The sequence below is a fragment of the Grammomys surdaster genome, unplaced genomic scaffold (assembly GCF_004785775.1).
Source record: "Grammomys surdaster isolate TR1022 unplaced genomic scaffold, NIH_TR_1.0 174, whole genome shotgun sequence".
Taxonomy (NCBI): Eukaryota; Metazoa; Chordata; class Mammalia; order Rodentia; family Muridae; genus Grammomys; species Grammomys surdaster.
Window position 1 is genome coordinate 19,642,234 of NW_021604622.1, and position 18,815 is coordinate 19,661,048.

The following is an 18,815-nucleotide window of genomic DNA, read 5'->3' on the forward strand; positions in this document are numbered from 1 at the left end:
GTCAACTTGATGGTTTGAACTGGATGCTTTGAGTCAGAGGAATGAATTATTTAATTTTAGATGATAAACACGAGCTCATTTTGCTAACTTGGAATTTAGTGTTGGAAGAGAATTACACATATCTCAGGAAGCACAAAAGTTAAAAACTATCGCAGAGATGAATTGTTGTGGCCCACTATTTTTCAAGCCAATTTTTAGTTGTTCAAACTGGAAGAAACAAAAAAAAAACCTTAGAGGAGGCATAGGGCTCTAGGGAAAGGAAATGAAGGAATGGCTCCTTTCACATGTTTCCTAAATATTCCCTGGTGCCTCTTAATGAGCTATATCATCGCATCTTGGCATGGCTTCCTCTATAAATTAGCAAGATGGAGGGAATTTGAATGAAGATACTATGGAAGTAGGCATACTGCAAACCAGTCTCCATATGGCATTTGGCTAGATGCTGAATTTATGGATGAATGTCTGGTCTCTTGAGGGAGTAATCCAACTCCACAAAGAACTTTTTAGAGTTACTGGTCCAAATGGTATACTAAGCAGGTAAACCGATGTTGGCCTGCACTTCTAATTAGGAAACTCTCTAATTAATTCCTCTCTTCCTTGTTATCTCAACATCCTTTCATTAAGAAAACTCAGTCATTGATTATGTGTCCAGATGTAAATGAATTTGGTGTTTCCCAGGAGCACTGTGTGCTTCTATTACAGAACAGGGTAGAAACAGGAAGGATGATGGCATGGTGGTCCATAAGAAGAAACGGTCCTGAGGCAAAGCAGCAGAGGCTAACAGGTCACAAGCAGGGATTTTCTTTCAGCTTGTGCATGAGAGTCAAGGAAGTTCTTAGAAAGAAAGTAACAGCTATTGCTTCTGGGTGGCTCTGGAATGTCTTACCTCGACTGTTCACCTGGTTGTTCCTACCTCCAAGAGTCTTCCTCTCATTTAAATTTCACTCCATCTGTTGTTTTCAGGCAGACTCCTTTAAGGCTGTGGCTCTTGTACCAAAGGTGCATTTTGCCTCCTCTCTGGGGACATTTTGGTTGTCACACTAGATAGAAGGTAGATGGCCTTGGCCTTTAGCAAACAGCTGTCAAGAATGCTGACAGCTCCCACAATTAAGATTGATCTAGTCTCAATGTCAAGGGTGACGAAGCTGAGAAATGCCGGAAGGAGACCAGGTTTTATGCACAGGTAGACCTAATAGGACATTAGCAATGACTTCGTGGCTACTTAATGAAGGACAAGTACACAGGCAAGAAGAGGTAAAAATAGGACAGGATAATGGAATGCTTTTGACAGGTGTGTGGTGTCACCAAGCATCAGTGCCTGGGCTGTGTGGTTCAGTGCCACTTTGGCCAACTGCCCAGATCTGATCTGCATCTAATGGAATGTTTACGTAAACTGTAGAGTTATAATAAATACAAACAATGGTGGTAGTTCTTTTCAAAATGCATTTCTTTCTTTCCATTGCCAGATAATTATCATTTCCTCAACACCAACTTTGCCGTGGCACCATGTTCAGTATGTTTAAAAATCTGTTCACATTTGTATTCTATTTAGAGAAGCGCACAATGGTGGTCACCCATAGAAAGGCAAGTTCATTATTCCAGAAAGAGCAGACGCTTGTTTGCTTTTTTTTTTCTAAAAAAAAAATTCACTATAAAAGAGAAAGATGTGTAGGATGGAAAAGTCTCCAGTGTCTTAATATGCACCTCATGCACATAAAATACTAACAGACTTAAGGACTTTAAAGACATCTGTATATCACAGTCATGAAGAGCTTTTTACTGGTCTGCTTTCGAAGTCTAAAAGAAGAAGTTTACTGGGTGTAAGAAAGTGGTCAAGTGTGTCCTGGCATGCTAAGGCCTCTAGGTTCCACTCACAGTACTGTAATAAACTGAAAGTTAGAGAAAGTGGGAGGTTGATATTTATGATTACAATGTTCTCTTCTTTCCTGAGAGTCAAGATCTTGTCCTTCTCTGTGGCCAGATAGAGTTGGCAGAATTGGCTTTACTGACCATTTATCACAGAGACTCCAAGGAACGAGAAAAGTCAACTTAGGAATGTAACAATTTTATAAGTGTTCATGACACATTTTGGTCACACTCATCCTTCCACCCTCTCTGATTGTCCTCCTACCTCTTACTTCCTCCACTTCTATCAATTTCCCATCCTGCTTTCATAAACTTTTGTTTTTGCCGTGTCATCTATCGTGTTTAACTAGGACTGTTTCACTGGGCATGCGTGCGGAGCTCTCTGGCGCACGACTAGTGACTGTATCACTGAAGAAAAATGACTTCCTCTCCCCTAGCAGCCTCAACTGCCATAATATATGCACAGGTTTTAAACTGTATGCTTAGGTTTGTTTTCTTCATGGGATGAGTTACATATCCACACAATAATATAAACATTCTGTAACTGCAAACAAGTTAAGAAGCACTATGGTTGCTTGTGATATCGAAAAATGTTTTTCTTTTCTGTAATTTTCTTTTCTTTTTTACTGTGGCTAGGATTGGAATTTTAGGGTTATATACATGCTAGGTAAGTGTTCTACCACTCAGTTACACACAGAGACAGACCTATACCTGTTAACTCTAAGTAGAAGAAACTCGACTCAGTAATCCTAGACATCACAGTTGAGCTTGGGAGCCCCAGACAAATGTGGCTAGCAGTCGCGGAAAGAAGTGCAAAGCAAGCAGCATGGAAGGGTGAGCATGCCCATTGCCTCTACTCAATGTGGTGGTCATGGAGAGGAAAGAGTTGTCTTGAAACCTCATCTATCAGAACTGCATGTCTCATTCTAGTGAATGATATCCCTCTTTCTCTCCAAATTTTAGAGCCAGTGGAGAGATGGGCCAGAGAAGATGGACAGATGGGGATTAAAGAGAAAGTTGGGATTATGATGTACAAAACTGATGGGAAAACGGGGCTTTAAATGTGGGCCAAACAGGCTTAGTATCACTTCGTCTGAACTAGAAAGTTGAACCAGCTGTGCTGGGACTAGCCAGATAAGCACAAGTGAACGAGTTCCTTCTGTCATCTGGTCAGAGTGTTTGATCTGCTCATGATGATGGAGTTTCTAAAGATGAACTCAACGTTTCTCTATTCTGTTTCTCAACTCCACCAACTGGATATTCCCTTTTCCTGATCGGAGCAGTAAGCCATGGGCAGAGACCAGTTTACTTCAGTAATTGTCCCTCTAGGGTGGTGGATGATTATTCTCTATTACTTTTAGAACAAAAGGAGTTACAAATGAATTTTTTTTTTACCCCCAAATTTAAGAAATTCTCACTATCAAAATATAGTCCCGAATGTATTATTTTAAAAATGAATAGAAGCAAGAGCTTGTTAAGTCTGTATAGAACAAAATAAACATTGACCAAAGAAGTGACCCAGAGACTGCACACAGCACAGTGGGTCCTTACGGGCGCCATGTCTTATGGCCAACAAATGAGTCAGAAACATTTAAGTAGAACAGGGAGGAGCCGGGTGAGAAGTGCTTCAGTGTGGAGGAATGAGAGTTGAGAGAAGCCTGTGAAAATCAGCATGCACGATGGTCTTTTAAAGGTGTGGCTTATGCTCTCTTCTTTTACCTCTTCTGGATCTATAAGGCCATATAGACTTAAATGCTGTTTAAGGGTTGTTCCCCTTCACAGATAGCAGAAGTCGTTACTTTAAAGAAAGATCTGAAAGCTTAGATTTGAGGGAGACATGACATTTATAAGTAGCAAAGAGGATCTTGTTTGCAGGGTCACCTAATGTATTAACCAGTTGGGTCACTTTCAATGTAAATCTTATATTCTGGAGGAGCTATTAATAGTCCTTGCATTCATTCTCAATTGTGTATTGTTTGAATAACTTATCTTCTGTCTGTATTTTTGATTTAAGGGCTGTTTATATTTTTTAGAAAAAGAAGACTAGATTTACTGTTACATATGTAATAGTTCTTCATATGTCTACAACAAGCTAATTGCTTTCAAGGAGGCTCAACCGACTGTAGTAATGAAGCAGTTTTCAGCAGGTGTTCTGTAACTATAGAAGACTCCCAAGGGCACATACAGGGTTAAATGACAGAGACTCAATGTAGGTTGAAGACATTAATGACTGGATGAAGTTGGAGTGGTAAATATGTTTATCAGGCATCTACATATCTGCTACACACAAATTCTCAACGTCATCTCATACTGAGGCACTCTTGATCTAACATCTGACATTGTGACGGCTACATAGAATTTTCTACTCACTTGCCTTTTTCAGGTACATAGTGATACTTGGAATTATGCTGGCATTTCAAAAAAATTGAAAAATATTTCAACTCTTGATTTATTCTTTCTTTAATACTTTATTAGAATATTCTAATTTGAGCTGCTATTATGTTGCCAATTATTATAAGTATTACTTTCCATTCTATTTTTAAATGAGGTAAAGCTGGCAACCAAGTGAAAATCATTGATATGAAAACAAACTCCTGTAGAGCATTGGGTATGACGCTACATAACATGTTCTTAGGTCCTGCTTGCTATAGCTTAACAAATTAATATTTGTTACAGTGAAGAGAGCACAAATATGTCAAAGTAGATAGCCTTTATCTGATCCTTGCTTCCAGAGAGTATGCTTAGTGCCACAGAAGACTCTGGGCACACTTTTTCTGGCCAAGATGGTTAGGCAACCCTAAGTCACCTAATATAGTACTACTGCTTATTAAAATAAAAATATAGATATGATCCAGCTAATAAATGACCATGACTCTGATGTCCTGTGAGCTGTAGTTTCCTTGGCTATCCTCTCTAGTATCTCTGGACGTCTCAAGATTTGGCCAATGGGAATCAGTCCTGACATAGCAAGAGGCTACTTGGGCCTTTTCCATCCTGTTTTCATTTGCTGTTGCCAGGCTTTGTGATAGATGGTTGCATCTGTTCCCAGTGTCTCTTCTCTCTATCCTCTTCAATGAGTAAGAATCCATAGTTTTAAAAGTGGAAACCAACATAGTACTTTAGACTTGAGCTCACATGTATGCTGTGTGTGTGTGTGTTCATAGCAGTGATTCATTATCTTTTACAGTACCTCTAAGTTAGTTTGCTATACATAAAGTAGGTTAATTATTAAGTATTCATAGCAGGGACTTTTAAAAGTATTTTATACAATGAAAATATTAGCTAGTGTCTGGCAGATGGTCATCTAATTTTTGTATTACTTTGGCAATGGAAAGTTTACTATCCCTGGAGGTAATTTTCTGCATGAAGTAAATAGGTAGGCTGACCTACATTCATATCTCAGAAATGATCTTCATCATGAAGAACCACCTATGACAGCCAGCAGTAAGATTCACATCTTTGTTTGAAAATGATTTTCTGGGTGATTTTTTTATTAATTTTCTCCATATTCATATTCATGAATATTTCCTTACATTTGGGAAATGTCACAAACCTAACGAGACTACCTGGTTATGATCCCTGACCTCTGGCTGAGGAAAATGCTGTGTTCACATTTAAGCAATCAGCTATTTTGCAATCAGTCATTCCTGTCAAGGAACAGATAGGCAGATGTAAAAGTAAAGCACCCTCTGAAATCTTTTCTATTATCCTTTACCGCAAATACTCCAAGGATAAAAACTTCATGAACTTTGATTGACTTATTTCAGTATTTTGTCAAAGCAATAGTGAGGACTGTCTGGTCAGTCCCAGTTGAAATCCTTTTAGCTATTTTGAGTCATTTTCCCCTTGATTACTTCAGGTCGGCTCCTTTTGTCCTGTTCTAGGTTTGCCTTTGCATTGACAGGGCACAGGCAGAAAGAAGAGTGAACCTAGAGTTTTCTAATGGATGAGAAACATACTAAAATATGTTCACTATCCTTGGCCATCCAGAGAATGCAAAATAAAACTACTTTGAGATTTCATTCTACCCCAGACAGGATGGCCAAAAATGGTAAAATAAATGACAGCAGATTCTGTGGAGGATGAGGGGAAAGGGGGACAGGCATAGCAGTGGAGAGAGTTCTTGAGTTGTGGTTTCTGGATTCAGCCAACTACAAACACAGTAAGACCCTACGCTGCCCAATTCTTTTTATCTAAAACTCACCTCTGCAGATACCTCTTGCAGGACTCCAGTGCCCAAATCACAGATAAAGCTATGTTCCAGGGAAAGTGTTGTTCATAAAGCAATTAAAACTCTTGGATCGGTTTCTTCCTATGGTGATCTTTTTCCAAGCCCAGTGAACATTGCTAAGCTGAACATCAAGGGATGGGTGTACCAGAACTACTGATGCTCTGTGTGCTTCACGCTGCCATGTGATCATTTCTCTCCCTCTGAACACCGCTCCTCTCACCTACCAGGCTTAAAGTTCTACTTTCATTTTCTGAATTGACCATTGTTTGAGACTGACTTGTAAACCAGCCATGGCTTTCATCTTGTGAAAACTCAGTATATCTACTTCCCTTCTCAGCCAGAAGGGGACAACAGGGATTAATATTTTATCATTTTGAAATGCCTCTAAGATACAGTCTGACTCATCGTTGTAACAGCAGTGGGAGACAGGAAACAGGTAAACGTGTACTTCACATAGTTTTTACTTAATGGTAGATTTAGTGTTGTTTGGTCCAAGATGAAAAATGACAAAATTATTCATGGGGAAATCTAATTTAAGATCATCATTCTTGATGGCATTTATGACTTGCTGCTGGCAAGAACTTGGTTGTAGTACTGTGAGGAATGTTCTACTCTTTATTTGAAGGTGACACCACTGTCCCCACATAATTTGCATGGATGTTTTGCACCATTTTTCTAATAGAAAGGGCAAATTTTCATTTGGGCATTTGTACTTTCCCTTGACAGTATGACGATGGACTTAGATTTCTGATGTCTGGCCCAGGATAAGTGTTACAGTCATCACCACAAGCAGAGAAAAACAAATTGCTTGCCTAGGGATTTGAACTTTTGCCACTGGCCTCATTAGTATGGTGTGCTAACCAAGTAGGGTAGCCATGGGCATGCAATTATGAAACAGCATGAATCAAACTCAATGCAAGGCCCTGAAATTTAACCTTTGAATATGTCCATTAGCCTTGACATATCTCCATGGAAAAGTGTGACCTTTCTCTAAAGACATTTACTGCAAAATGGTGTGTTGGTATCCTTCATAGAAATTTAATTTTTAGATATAATAAAAATACAAAGCTTAGTGATTATTCAGGAACTAAAATTAATGTTACTATAATATTAGGTATTGATCTTTTGAAACATATTTGCAAATGTGTCACCCATATATCACAATTTATTTCAATATTTCATTCCAATATTAAGGGCATCATTGAGCCACATCTGAATTTATATTTATTAGCACAGATGAAGAATTAACATTTTATAACTAGACCCCAAATATCAACGTACTTCTTGCAGTGAGAGCTTCATCTGAATGTCAGATAGAAGATATCTGAAGGAAAGTATCAGTTTAAAAAAAAAACTAAAACCAAAAAAAAAAAAATTATCTTTGCTCAATACTTTATTGAAAACAATCTTGAAAAGGAAATAATCATATTCATGAATGATTATATGACAGTAGACTAAACAGATATAAACTCATCAGAGGAAGTAAAGGTTCTTAGACACACTCTGATGTTTGTAGGCTTGGAATAGCTTACTTTGACTGGCATGTAGATCCCTGTTTCTTTCTTTCAGTCCCTCATTTGCTCAGTCATCAAGCCTGGATGATTTTATATTCCTAATGTTTCTTTCATTCGAGTCTCCTGTAAGAGCATCCCCATTTCTTACGTGGAGCATGACAACAGCTCCCATCTATTTCCAGCCTTTGTTCCTCATTTCCCACATTTCATAAACTGCAAATGAGGTGGTGCTGCTACCCTGCTGTAGCTCTTCCCTAGGACTTCCGGAGCTTTGGTCATGGTGTTCCCGGTGCTTTTCCTTCAAAGGCAGCTGCTCACCGTGATGTGTGGACACTGAACGGTGTCTGGCATGTATAAGCATTTGGAGGTGATCATCTCAGATGAAGGATGTCAAACTTAGATTTCTTCCCTTAACTCTATCACCTCTATAATTATGTTAAATAAATTTATATTAGAGCAGGAAGTGTAAATATTTAACATTTCCGATCATTATACACTTTTTTGATACATGTTCATTTTTTGAGTCTGGAAGGAAGCTGGGATGTGGGTGAGTCATGTTAACTGTGTCTAACTGAGAGGCATGGTTCACAGACTACAGCTTATTCTCCAATCCTCCAGACATACCGCAGCCCTTATTGCCTGAACTTTCCCCTAGGAATACATAGACAATAATTCCCCTCTACTTATCCTTCACTGCAGATAGGGCACCGACAACAAACCAAAGTGAAATTCCATCAGAGTTCACCTTGGAGAATCAATGAGTTTATTTGGTTTGCTTACAAGTGTGAAAGTAACTTACACAATCATGAATAATTCCAAAACAGCCATGCTTCTGGAATGTTCCACCCAGTATGGCTGATGACTTTCTTATCACTGCATAAATAGAATCTCTTAGTTAGTTAACATTCCAGAGTCTATATAACTATAGCACTTCCTAAGGCCATGATAACACATGCAACTGAGACAGAATCACGTATTGCTCATAGAGAGTCATGCGAGGAAGTGGCTGGATTCTCAGGGAAGAATCCAGTGATCCTCCATTCCTCTTCTCTAAGGAAACATCAATAGTCATCCACATGATTTAAAGGTCTCTTGCAAGTATTCATAGGAGAATTGGACTTAACAGGTATCCTTAGATAATCCCCCCACAGATAGGGAAGGTACATTCCTCTCATAGATACACGGAACTGAGTCTAAGATCAGTCATAGTTTAGGCCACAAAACAAGTTTTAACAAATATCCAAATATTTAGATAATTCCTTCCATCTTACCAGACCACAGTGAAATAAAAGCAGCAACAACAGGCAAAGCAAGCACAAAAACTGCACAAATACCTGGAAACCGATTGGCACAGTGTTGAATAAACAGTAAGTCACTGATTTTAAAAAAGGGGGAAGAAATTGTAAAAATCTTAGAGTCAAGTGGAAGTGATAGCACAGCCTTACAGAATCTCTGGGATTCAATTGCAAGAAGAGATTTTGACTCCCTGTAGACCTGCGTCAGGACACTGCTGCCAGGGAGACAGGTAGACTGCCTAGAGATCCTCATCTCTCACTCTTTCCTCCATATCTAATTCCCCAGTCTCATACCCAGCTCTATAACTGGGGTGGCCTCTCTTCATTCTCTTCCTCCACCTCCTGCTCTCCCCCTCTTCTATCTCCTCCTCTCTGTGACACCCAGCTAGGGAACTGAAGCCCTACTTACCTCTATTCTATCCAGTGACTGGCTGTCAGCCACTTTTACTTAACCAGTCAGAGAATAAAATCGAGCAATGTTTACAAAACATCATTTGATGTACATGAGAAAGGTCTCATCTGGATTGCAACCAGATTTGGGGGGCCAGTATTTAGCATTTGGTACACAGCAGCATCAGATCAACCATCAACACAAAACCTAGAATCAGCAACTAGAACTAAAATCTTTCCAATCCAAGATACCTAGATGTTAGAGTAAAAACATAAATCAGTAACAACCATGACAATATGTCTCTACTAATGCACAGCACCCATACAAACAGCAGGTTCTGACTATTCCAACCTAGCTGAAACACAAGAAAAAGACTTTAAAATTGCCACCGTGAATATGATCAAGGTCCTTAAAAAGGAAATGAAAAGGAAAATGTATAGTTATAAGTTGTTCTACTAAAAAATCAGAGAGAATGTTGGTGAGATGGCTCAGTGGGTAAAGACATTTGCCACTAAATCTTACAACCTGAATTCAATTCCTGGAACTAACAGACTCTTGTAGCTTAACCCACTGACCTTTACACTTGTCTAGGGGCATGCATTTGTGTGTGTGAGTGCAAGTATGGTTGCACATACACATGCATGCACATACATACAAACATACATATGGCCACACAAAATAAATAAATAGATGTGTAATTTTAAAAAATTCAGAGGGATTTTTAAAAGACTAAGGCAATAATTTGCCTTTTACCACTCTTTTTTTTTACATTGTTCTCACCTCCCATCAAATTTAGAAACAGCCATTATTAAGGATGAATCCTCCAGTCTTTAAAAATATTTATGAACATGATGCTTATTAAAAGACAATTGAGAGCACTGTTTTGTAATTTCAAAAAACATACATGTCTATACACATGAAACTCAGCAGTGTATTAGAGCCCCATGCTAGTATGTGATTCCTTTTACTACCTTCTAGGTAGTTTAATTTGTGTGGGCCAGGGATCCTCTCAAGTTGTTAGAATATAGATTCCATGTGATTGTATCTACTTTATTCACTACTGTGCCCCAGCACAGGAAGATCCCATTATACGTTTTCAATCAATGGTAGCTGAATGGACAGGAAAAACATTGTTCAGAGGATAATCCCAGCCAACCCCAGGGGAAGCTGTATCAGCATCCAGTAGACTGACTGATCCCAAAGACTGGTACTACATGTTATGTTCTGAAGACCATGAGAGTTCTGATGGGCATAGATTTCATAGATTTGAATTTACCCTGAAATCTCAGAGCTTTTGATTAAGAATGCTGTTTGGTGTGCACAAGTCTTCTTACTGTCATAAAAGAACATTAATAGTGTTAGAGAACATCTAGTCCCTATACATTGCTATTAAAACTTCAAGGCAATGCTCTTTTAGGCTGTTTTAATGATCAGTGAATGACTTAATGAATGTTGAACTTTAGGCTATTAACCCTTACTTTGACCTCTTTTAGCTGTGAATTAAGACTGGGATGTAGGCTGCTAAGAAGAGATCTGAGTAAATATGGAGAGTAATTAAGCTTCAGTTTCCAGATCTTTCCATTGTAGTTGTCTGTATCATTGCTCAGGAGGGTAAATTCAGAAAGAAAAGATTTGCTCTTTTCAGGTCTTAAATTTGCACGGGAATGTGCTCTGTTTTCATCTTTCTATGAAGACAGTGGAGAGAAGACATAGCAGCTTCACTAGCTGTAAAATTGATGATGGTAGAGAGCAACCGCATGCTTTCCGCTGTGCGAACAATTGTCTGGAAAGATGACTTAGTAATTTTGATTTCACCCACATAGACTTCTATACCAGGCCAAGGGCAAACCCACAATATTTCATCTTCTCAGGAGAAGGAGGAAAGGCATATATTTCTCTACATGTGAGATACTTGAATAGGAGATGCATAATTGAACTCTTAATTTTGATACGTGTTTCCTTTTTTTAAAAAAAGTGATTAGGTATGCAACTATTTATTTTTAAATTTTTTTATTGGATATTTTATTTATTTACAATACAGATGTCATTCCCTTTCCTCATTTCCCCTCCCTAGAACCCCCTATCCCATTCCCCCTCCTCTTTTATGCTTTTCTACCATTTTAATTACATGCATGTATTAAGGTCAGTTCTAGGTTGAGGGTCTAGAAATACAATAGATACAAATAGTCAAGGAACAAGGAAGACAATAAACACAAATAGTCAAAGAAAAAGCAAGGCATTAAACCCATTTATATGAACACTCCAGTGATCACTGTTTCTAAAGGCTTATCAGGATTACCAAAGTATCTGAGCCTATTTCCCTGTCCTAGCCCAAGGTCATTTTCATGGCTGAACCCTACTTCCTTGTTCTAACCTAAAATTTAGACACCTGGCTGAAATTACTTTTTTATTCTAGTCTAATGTCAGATTCCTGCCTGAAGCCTACTTTCTTGTCCTTGGCCAATGTCAGATTCCTGCCATGCAGCCCATTTCCTTGTCCTTGGCCCATGTCACATTCTTGCCAAGTAGGCCCAAAAGCTCTCAGCTTCTCCCCCTTTTTTATTTCATTGACAAGACTAAGTCCATCTTAGGCTATTCTGCCAGGAATGCCTTCCTTGCCCATCATGGAATATACATTATCCAAAGCAATGCACTTATGTCTTAGGTTGCAAAACTTTATCCATCCTTGGCTTGCCAGACTGTTAATTTAATAACTCTGTCTGGGGATCCATTTTCAGGTTCAAGCCATGTACTTTGGCTGCCAACATGTTGATGTTGTTAAATAAAAACTTTAACACGACGGGCAGGAATAAGAGTATTCCCAGGACAAAAAGGGCTAGCATGATCAAGCTATATATGCCATTTTTGAAGCTTGATCAAAATAGAAATACCGACCTCAGGCCATGAGTAATTTTATCTGCAGTATCTACTACATCAGCACTCAGCAGAGAAGCATTCTTGATATTCATAAACTCACTATGTATTGTTAAAACATCCCTAGAGGTGTTAGAATTATGCCAAAAACACTGCAAGTGTCATTAAACTTCTTCCTAATTATAATGACTACCACTGTAAAGTTTAGAATTAACATGAATCCAATGGTATTTGGCATGACACTCAAGATAGCTCCTTACCCTTAAGTTCTGAACCTCCTTCCAGTAATTTGAATAGGATAAAGAGCATCAATTCATTCATCCAAATGCCTATCTAAATCTTCTTGTATATTCAACACATTAGTAATGTAACATTTTTTGCTAAATGGTTAACGAAAGTAGCTGTCTTAACTTTTTTTGTCACGGCAATTGCAGAAGCAGGGGTGCTAGCAATCAATGTAATTCAAGTTGTTATACCAGCAATAATCAAGCCCACCCTTTTGCTTCTGCTTAAAGCCTGACTCATTTCTTCCAGTACTTGCAAGCTATTTTTAGAATACCAAGGTTCTGTGATACTCAGGGCACTAAAACAAAAGCTGGTTGATAGACCTCCATAACTAACATACCAGATTTCAAAACACAAACACAATTAGTTGTACAATCAATGCAACTTACATTAAATACTGTAGAAGAAACAAAAGTAGTTTTAACTTGACAATTAAAAGCTCCTTAACACATGTGCTAACACCTGTTTGAAATCCAGATCTTGCCCCAACTTTATCTCTTGCTAACATAACATCATAGAGAATTGCAGTTAATTTCCATTTATGTCTCTGAAAATGTCCAGAAGCAAAATTCCAAATGAAGACTGTTATGTCCAATATTGGATTGGTTTCTAGACCAGTCCATGATTGAGTCTGAATGACTGGTCACATTTAAGAACAATACAAGAGTCATTATAATTTCTCTTTTTCATTCTCTGTTTCACAAGGTCTAAGAACTTGAGGCAAGGCAGCTTGTCCCATCAGGGGTATAGGTAAGCAATGGTGAGTCTGGAACTTGTGTCCAATACAGCTTCCCAGACACCATTGTTAGGGCACTCAGCAAGCTCACAGGTCAGTGTCATTCTTTGTCCTGGCATCAGCATGTCTCACCCATCCCTCTGGTGGCCACCATGCTCCTTCAGCATCTTGCAGAAAAACACGAACATGGTCTCTTCCCCATATTTAATATCTGATTGGGATCATGCCTTATGCCAGTAAGTGGATCCTTCCCTTTTACCTATGCATAAGTATGCCTAGTTGTAGAGTGCCATGGACACTCAGCAGAAAGTTCCTTGGCATCCAAATTTTTTTTAAAAAAAAATTAAAATAAAAAATAAAGCCGGGCAGTGGTGGCACACGCCTTTAATCCCAGCACTTGGGAGACAGAAGCAGGTGGATTTCTGAGTTCGAGGCCGGCCTTGTCTACAGAGTGAGTTCCAGGACAGCCAGGATTACACAGAAAAACCCTGTCTCGGAAAAACCTAAAAAAAAAAAAAAGAACATGATTTAAGTAAATTTGTGGTGTACAAGGATATATCTCCCCCCTTTTTATTCTATGAAGATACTGTTTTAAAGTTCCATGGGCCCATTCCACAGTCTCTTGTCCTTGACAATGATAAGGAATCCCTGTAATATGGGTCATGATAAATTGCTGCTAAAAAGTCTCAAATGTTCGACTGCCATAGCCAGTTCCATTATCTGTCTTTTGTTTGTTTTTCTTTTCTTTTTTTTTAATTATTGCTTACTTTATTTCTCTACGTTTCAGGTGTTATCCCCTTCCCCCATTCCTCACCCCCAGAAACCCTTTAACCTATCCTCCCTCCTCCTATTTCTATGAGTGTGTGACCCCACCCATCCACTCATTCCCACTTCCCCTCCCTTGAATCTCCCCACACTGGGGCATCCAGCTTGCAAGGAACCAAGGCCGTCCTCTCCCACTGATGCCCATCAAGTCCATTCTCCTCTACAAATACAGCTAGAGACATGGATCCCTCCATGTGTGTTCCCAGGCTAGCTGTTTAGACCCAGGGAGCTCTGGTTGGTTGGTATTGTCGCTCTCTCCATGGGGCCACAAGCCCCATCAACTCCTTCAGTCTTCTCTCTTAACTTCTCCACTGGGAAGCCTGTGATCAATTTGATGGTTAGCTGTGAGCATCCAACTCTGTATATATCAGGCTCTGGCAGTGCCTCTCAGGAGACACCTATATCAGGCTCCTGTCAGCATGTACTTCCAGACATCCACAGCAGTGTTTGCATATGATGATTGGATCTGGGAGGGATCTCCAGGTGGGTCAGTCTCTGGATGGTCTCTCCTCCAGTTTCTGCCCCACACATTGTTTCATATTTGCTCCTGTGAGTATTTTGTTACCTCTTTTAAGAAGGACTGAAGCACCAACACGTTGGTCTTTCTTTTTCTTGGGCATCATGTGGTCTGAGTTATGTCTTGGGTATTGTAAGATTTTGGGCTAATATGCACTTATCGATGAGTGCATACCATGTATGTTCTTTTGTCATTGGGTTACCTCACTCAGGATGATATTTTCTAGTTCCATCCATTTACCTAAGAATTTCATTAATTCATTGTTTTTAATAGCTGAGTAGTACGCGATTGTGTAAATGTACCACATTTTCTGTATCTAGTCCTCTGTTGAAGGATATCTGGGTTCTTTCAGCTTCTGGTTATTATAAATAAGGCTGCTATAAACATAGTGAAGCATGTATCCTTGTTATATTTTGGAGCATCTTTTGGGTATATGTCCAGGAATGGTATCGCTAGATCCACAGGTAATGCTGTGTCCAATTTTCTGAGGAGTTTGTTTATATAGTGGATTACATTGATGGATTTCTGTATGTTGAACCATCCCTTCATTCCTGGGATAAAGCCTACTTGATCATGGTGGATGATTGTTTTTACGTGTTCTTGGATTCAGTTTGCAAGAATTTATTGAGTATTTTTGCATCAATATTCATGAGGGAGATTGGCCTGAAGTTCTCTTTCATTGTTGTGTCTTTGTGAGGTTTAGGTATGAGCGTGATTGTAGCTTCATAGATTTGGGTAGTGTTCCTTCTGTTTCTATTTTGTGGAATAGTTTATAGAGAATTGGTATTAGGTCTTCTTTGCAGGTCTGATAGAATTCTGCACTAAAACCATCTGGTCCTGGACTTTTTTTGGTAGGGAGACTTTTAATGACTGCTGCTATTTCTTTAGTAGTTATAGGACTATTTATATGGTTTATCTGATCTTGATTTAACTTTGGTGTCTGGTATCTTCTAGGAAATTGTCCATTTCATCCAGATTTTCCAGTTTTGTTGAGTATAGGCTTTTGTAGTAGGATCTGATGAATTTTATAATTTTCTCAGTTTCTATTGTTATGTCTCCCTTTTCAGTTCTGATTTTACTAATTTGGATATTGGCACTCTGGTTAGTCTGGCTAAGGGTTTATCTATCCTGTTGATTTTCTCAAAGAACCAGCTCTTGGTTTTGTTGAATCTTTGTATAGTTCTTTTTGTTTCTACTTGGTCAATTTCAGCTTAGAATTTCATTATTTCCTGCCATGTACTCCTCTTGGGTGCATTTGCTTCTTTTTGTTTTAGAGCTTTCAGGTGTGCTGTCAAGCTGCTAGTGTGTGTTCTCTCCAGTTTCTTTTTGTAGGCACTTAGAGCTATGAGGTTTCCTCTTAGCACTGCTTTCATTGTGTCCCAAGAGTTTTGGTATGATGTGTCTTCATTTTCATTAAATTCTAAAAAAAGTCTTTAATTTCTTTCTTTATTTTTTCCCTAACTAAGTTACCATTGAGTAGAGCATTGTTAAGTTTCCATGTATATGTGGGCTTTCCGTTGATTTTATCATTATTGAAGATCAGCCTTAGCTCCTGGTGATCTGATAGGATGCATGGGATTATTTCAATCTTCTTGTATCTGTTGAGGCTTGTTCTGTGACCAATTAAATGGTCAATTTTGGAAAAGGTACCATGAGTTGCTGAGACGAAGGTATATTCTTTTGTTTTTGGATAAAATGTTCTATAGATGTCTGTTAAATCCATTTGGTTCACAACTTCTCTTAGTTTCACTGTGTCTCTGTTTTTTTTTTTTATGTTTCTATGATCTGTCCATTGATGAGAGTTGGTTGTTGAAGATCCCCACTATTATTGTGTGAGATGCCATGTGTGTTTTGAGCTTTAGTAAAGTTTCTTTTATGAATGTGGGTGCCCTTGCATTTGGTGCATAGATGTTCAGAATTGAGATTTCATCTTGGTTGATTCTTCCTTTGACAAGTATGAAGTGTCTATTCTTATCTTTCTTGATAACTTCTGGTTGAAAGTCGATTTTATTAGATATTAGAATGGCTACTCCAGCTTGTTTCTTGGGACCATTTGCTTGGAAAATTGTTTTCCAGCCTTTTATTCTGAGGTAGTGTCTGTCTTTGTCACTGGGGTGCGTTTTCTGTATGCAGCAAAATGTTGGGTTCTGTTTACATATCCAGTTTATTAGTCTATGTCTTTTTATTGGGGAATTGAGTCCATTGATGTTAAAAAATATTAAGGAGAAGTGGTTGTTGCTTCTTGTTATTTTTGCTATTTACCCATTTAAGTTTTAAACTTGTTTGTAAATGTAGATTTTTGAACTAGTAAAAAAAATAATCTCATAATGATTTCCAGCAAAGAATGTTAACATTTTGGAGGCTGTTGAATCCTGGTTTTCGTATAATTTTTCAATTAATTCTTTGAGAATTTCATTCATCCAGACAGTGTACTTTGATCATACCCATTCCTTGGTCTTCCCCAACTCCTTCTGAGTCCCCTCCCATATGTATCCCCCTCCAAATTTAGTGTCCTTTTTATTGATTATTTTTTATTTTTTGAGACAGCCCTTGTTCACTTGGAACTCTCTGTGTAGACCAGGCTGGTCTCCAACTGATGGCTGTTAACTTTCTTCTGTCACTCAAGTGATAAGATTAAAGATGTGTACCTCCATACTTAGCCTCATTGTCTGAATAACCCACTGAGTTTGTGCTATTGACATGTACACGGGTGCTGCTTGCTCCACTCATGCATGGTTGACCTACCAGAGACCATACCTTTAAGGGAAATATACTCTCCTTTCTCGAATGTAAATCAACTGTCAGTGATCCCACAGCTAGGGGTAGGGAGGCTTCTGACACCTCTCCTCTCTCCTTGCTGGATTTTTGCCTTGCTTGATCTTGTGCATTTAGGCACAGCTGCTGTGAGATCATTACTGCATGGTTCTCACCATGCTCAGGAGATCTTGCCTTGCACCAGTTCTCCGTGATCTCTTACCGTTTTTCATTTTGCCTTCTCTTCTGCAGTGTTCTCTGAGCTTTGGGAGGTGGGTGATTCAGATATTTATGCCAATCAGCTCACATCACAGGTGCTTCAGCCCATTTTGAATTTCTGTCTTAACTGCTTCTTTTGCACAAAGAAACAACTCTGATGAGAATCTAGAGCTGCAAGTTTTACCATTTCACTTTTCCTTATATTCAATGAAATTTCACTGTATGTATGTACACCATTTTTGTTATGTACTAATTGGGTGGTCTACATCTAGGCAGATTCCATGTCCTAGCTAATGTGAACAGAGATGGTACTAGCAAGGAGTGACATGTATCTCTGTTGTAAGATAGAACCCTTTGTGTATATTCCAAGCAGTGGAATATCTGACCCTTTCATAGAACTGTTTCAAGAGTTCTGAGGAGGCTTTACACTGATTTCATAGTAGCTGCACCATTGTGTACAACCCCTCTCCAACACTCACTGCTGGAAGTATTGCCATTCTTAATTTCAAGTTATACTACAGAGCCATAGTAATAAAAATGGCATGGTACCAGCACACACACACACACACACACACACACACACACACACACACATCAAAGAAAAAAATCAATCAATCAATCAATCAAACAAACAAACAAACCAGAAAACAAAACCAGACACATGGTTCCATGGAATAGATTTTAGAATATAAGTTCACATGCCTACAGCCACTCAATTTTTTATAAAGATGTCAAAAATACACACTGGGGAAAAGGCAGCATACTTAGCAAATGGTGCTGGGAGTACTGGATATTTACATGTAGAAGAATGAAAATTTTATCCCATCCCTCAGCCTGTTAAAAAATCAAGTCCAAGTGGGTCAAAGATTTCACCATTACACCAGAAATATCTAGAAGAAATAGTAGGGGTCATATCTCAGTCTATCCTGGTCATACCAGAGATAGGGTGAACAATCAACAATTGGGACCTTATAAAATTAAAAAGCTCTGTACTGAAAATCTAAGTGTTAATTGGATGATGAAGTGACCAACAGAATGGAAAAAGTCTTTGCCAACATCACATCTGGCAGATTATTATTATCTAGGATGTTCAAAGAGCTCAAAACCCAAACCGCAAGGAAACAAACAATTCATTTGGGAATTTTTATGGAAACAAATAGAGAGTTCTCAAAAGAAGCAATAGAAATGGCTGAGAACTTCAAAGATGTGCAGCACCCCTAGCCATGAAGACATGAGGACTAAAGCTGCTCTGAGACTTCATCTCACCCTGCTCAGAACAACCAAGATTTGTTAAGGAAACAAAAAACA